Source organism: Trichoplusia ni, chromosome 19 (assembly GCF_003590095.1).
Source record: "Trichoplusia ni isolate ovarian cell line Hi5 chromosome 19, tn1, whole genome shotgun sequence".
In the NCBI taxonomy this organism is placed as follows: Eukaryota; Metazoa; Arthropoda; class Insecta; order Lepidoptera; family Noctuidae; genus Trichoplusia; species Trichoplusia ni.
In genome coordinates, this window is record NC_039496.1 from 8,036,333 (window position 1) to 8,040,890 (window position 4,558).

General features: G+C 35.2%; 1 non-coding gene across 1 annotated transcript; it reads left to right on the forward strand.

Moving 5' to 3' along the window:
- The first annotated feature begins 2,185 nt into the window (after positions 1-2,185).
- Trnai-uau lies at positions 2,186-2,279 on the forward strand. Its single transcript has 2 exons — positions 2,186-2,223; positions 2,244-2,279. It is a non-coding gene; the product is annotated as a tRNA-Ile (tRNA).
- Positions 2,280-4,558: the final 2,279 nt, after the last annotated feature.

Below are 4,558 nucleotides of genomic sequence, written 5' to 3' on the forward strand. Positions count from 1 at the left end.
TTGTACTTGGGTAACATTGTCACGTACAGAGTGATTGTCTTCTGTTTTAGAGGTCTCGCATAGGGTATGTTTTGCAGGCGTGATGCGTCTGCAATTTTGTGCGGATTATAGGGCGCGGGGAATCTGAGCGAGGCAATGTGTCTCAAAGGACAGAACCAATGCTAGTGTTTAGCGTTTGGGTGAATATGTACTGTGTAACAAGCATAATAGAAATGTAAAAAGAGGGCAGAGGACTTTCGTTACGAGTGCTACATTAACCGAGTTTATTTAAATGCAACGGCAAGCAGAAAGCAAACAACATCACGTTTTATTTACAAGACTAAAAATACCATAATTGGTCGTTAAGGGGCTGATTGGAAATACTCCATTTTACACGGAATAAAAAATGGCTCCCTTCAATTCGCCATTGATTTCATTCGAGTAAAATAACGCTTTCATATTTTTACGTGTTCAGGTTTTTAGTTATATGCATTTTCAGGGATCGGTTTGATAGCTATCCGCTTGTACTGGGATTTGGGATTTCGGTGTAAAGAGTTAAAAGTATGTGACGACCGCTGTATTGTAAATATTAATGTTAACTCATTATGTTCGAGGATATAATCAGAATTTAATGAAATCGTATTTTTATAGCAATAATGGATATAAAGCGTCATGTGAAAGAAATGAAATTTAAGCTAAATTACTTTTCAAGAAGTTGGAAAATAAAATACTTGTGAAGAGGAACATAGTTGAATTGAATTGGTTTTATTGCGTCACCATTATAAGTACTCTAGCATCTCAGCTCTGACGTCAGTAATCTCTGTGAACATTTAATCTTTATTTCGGTTTACTCCGGCATCAGTATCGCTTTCTCGATTATAAATAAATTACATATTTATCATTGTTCTCCCGGCACCCATCAACGTCACGACTGTCTACCAAATAAAGATAAATGTCACCGTGAAATTTGTGAACAACTTCCAACGGCAAAGGGATTCGCTGAAAAACATCGCGAGAGTGCTCTAATATCTGTTATAATTCAATTCGATAATTGTTTGATCTCGCCGAGGGCATTAATCAATTTCTAGTACAATTCCGCAGTTAACTTTGGTGCCATTTGCAAATTTAATTCGGGCTAAGACATAGATTAAGCAACGGGAGGTAAAGGCACGGTGGTACTTACTCCATTTATTATAGGACTCCCTCGCTCTAGTTAGGCTAACTGAGACTTAATATTTAACGTGCAGATCTTTTATCCTTTCGGCGACACTGTTCAGATTAACTTAGTGAAAATCTATTTGATTTTCTCGTGTTTAGTTTTTTTTAAATCAATAGATTTTTCCCATTTTAGAATGATGCTGAAACGGTGACTTGTGACGAAATCTTTCTAAAGACAGTTATCTACCACGGAAGGCTGTTTAGCCAGAACATTTCCAGTCTGACACGAATTGGATATGGGTGACCCAATTTATGTGAAACAAAAAGCATCGGATTTGTCGCCACCGAACTTGGCACCGTCTTCGAAAACATTCTTGGAACGAAATATTTCTAAACCGTTTTCTTAATAGCGTTTATATTATATTACCGTTTACTGAAAGCTATTAGCTATGTTTAGGCTACAGTTTAAAGGCAGTTTCAGTAAATAATACAGTTTTTGGTAAATTTATGTTTGTTCTATATTTTAACTGTTGGAAACTCTTTTCGACTGAACTTGTGGATTTAATGGGTAGATTCCACTAAGATGAAAATGACCGATCCTTTATTATGAAGTCTAAAGCTATGCGTGAGCTTCCCTGATTAAAATACTGACTAAGTAATGAGAAACCAGCTCTTTTTTATAAACCAATTATTGGTCGGTGTCTATCCTTTCTTCCCTCGGTTAACCCCATAACATATGAGGCGCTTATCCGATTGTCTCCTGTCTAATGAAAAATATCACACAGTAAGGTTCTTTTTACCTCATTCCGAAGATCTCTCCAAGGGATAACCGCCATAGAAATAAAAAGAGGTTCGTATTAACAAGGTAAGTCTAGTTAAAGACTAAAGCCGTGCTTAGCCGTTGTTAGTCAAAAGGCTCTTTAGATGAAGCGCCATGTACGTGCCTTGTCATTGCGTATTGTATAAATATTTACTTTTCACGCACATCGTTGGCGTATTACGAGATGATACAAAGAAGGCGCTGTATTAATCCGCGATGCTCGCCAGAGCTCCAGTGGCGCAATTGGTTAGCGCACGGTACTTATAAGCAGTATGTCGTGTGAGGAATGCCGGGGTTGCGAGTTCGAGCCTCGCCTGGAGCATACTTTTGTTTCACTGTTTAAATTATGTTATCTATAGTATCTTCATATGATAAAAATATGGAATATTCAGGCCGTTTCTGGATGTTTTCTACATAATATTTTTACTTTTGCCATTTTACAGACCATTATTGTATTTTATTTAGAATATGAATGTCTTACCTAAAATGTGCTGACTGTATGCACTATTTTGTTCATATATTGCTAGTGTAATTAAAACATTTACAATTTTTCATCTGAACTATTATTTTTCGCTCTTCTTTCCTTTCTATTAACTTACCAATCAATACGTTATAGCGAACACATATGGCTCTAGGTTTCAAACAAAATTGCTTCTCAAATATTAAAAGAGTGTCGCATCTCCGTCTTCGAGTCTTATTCACTGGCACCTTTAACTCGAATGTTTCTTTCAGACCCTCAACATAATCAGATTTCACTTAAATTATAACTGTTTCAATGATTTATCGGGAAAACTTGTTCGTGGAAATACACTTCTCTTTTTCTGTTATTTAAATGTCAATCGAGTTAGAGTTTTATATTGGGGATACTTGCAATTTACGTAATTGTTTTTTTAGGCTTCGATTTCAGACGGGCAATGATCGATAAAGGACGCGGATTGGGTGATAAGGAAAATTAGGAAAGGTGTGCTATTTAGGATAAAAGGATTATGTTGTAGCACTGTTATTGTAAATTTCGTTATTGGCTGTAGTTCAATAGAGTCGTATAGGTTCTGTACCCAAGTGATAAAAATTGAACCCTATCACTAAGGCTTTGCTATCTGACTGCTCGTCCGTCTATCACCATTTTATATCTCAATAACGATAATAGCTAGATGCAAAAAATTTCACAGATTATATGTTTCTGTTGGCCCTGTAACAAAAATATAATAGAGGTTATGTAAAGTTTGGTACGATAATAATTTTGGTGCGAATTTTTTTTCTTTACGTCTTTTTACGGAACCACTCGTGATGCGAATGTACTCGCACTTGTATTATAGAAATGAACTGACTAAAACTTAAACTTTTTATATTTAAAGTTCGTCTATTTATAAGTGATGTCAACTTATAAATACACATAAAAAGATCTAGACAGCAAATACTTTTTAGACATATAACTATAATGTAAATAAATTTATAAATATTTCAAATTTCTTTGAATTGATATTTGAAGCACACAAAAGTAGGTACTTTCTCCGAATGAAAGCGTGGTTATAATCAATTTAAAATAAAATTAAACAATCAACATTCTTGATACTTTAGACTCTTCGTTATAATTAATAACGCTCAGGTGAGCTACCAATGGACATTTTCATTTACGTTGTCGGCCAAAGATAAATATTTGTGATATTAACAACGGAGACTCTGATTAACGATGCCGCATTGCTGCCGGTAGTGAGGGGACACGCTGACACTATCACTATCGATTACCTACATTGTGACTGTATTTGTTTTTGTTTTAATGATATAAGAAAAATAGAGCTATTGTTGTCTAAGCTATGATCTTACTGATGTGTACTATTTAAATTTTAAACATAATCTATAAGGCTCTCAGGCTATAAACAAACTTAACTTGCAAATTACTTTAGAACAAGTTGACAATTTTTTTCAAAGTGAACTGTTATATTACCTACGTTGTCAGACATATTGTTGTTATTTAAATACTTTTACTAAACACAGTAGAAAATATTGTGTTTCCTCACTAAGAGACGGGGCTCAACATTGTTGTTGTATCGAGTCCAAGGAATGTCCGTAGAATCCGTGTAAGGAGCGCTATATCATGTCAATAGAAGGCTATCCCCCGCCGCCTGCCACCCACGCTCTAGTAATGGACATTTACGGGCGAACACAAAATGTTTATGATTTTCGCTTTTAACGCCACACAAAAGTAATCTGAAAACTTTTCATACATGTGTTCATAATTTCCCGCTTTTGTTGAAGCAAAGCGTTAAGCCCGTGAGCTGCCAGAATTTTGCATTTTTCTGTAAATTCACTCCATTTTAGCTCGCACCTAACAATATTCGCTTGATAAAATACATTTTTTTGTACCAGCAGATTTTAAAAGCGTTAAAAAGATAAAGCGGTAAAATATCGACATTTTATCTACACATCACTATGGCCGGGTGTCACAGTACTGAAATTGAATTTACAAAATGGAAACCGTTAACTTATCGACTTTTGTGAATAAGAATTTGATGAATGGATCCTGCAATGCCGTATAATTATGATTGAGCTTTTAAATGGAAAGATAAATTTATCGATTTCAGCGGACGCCAAGATTCTGTA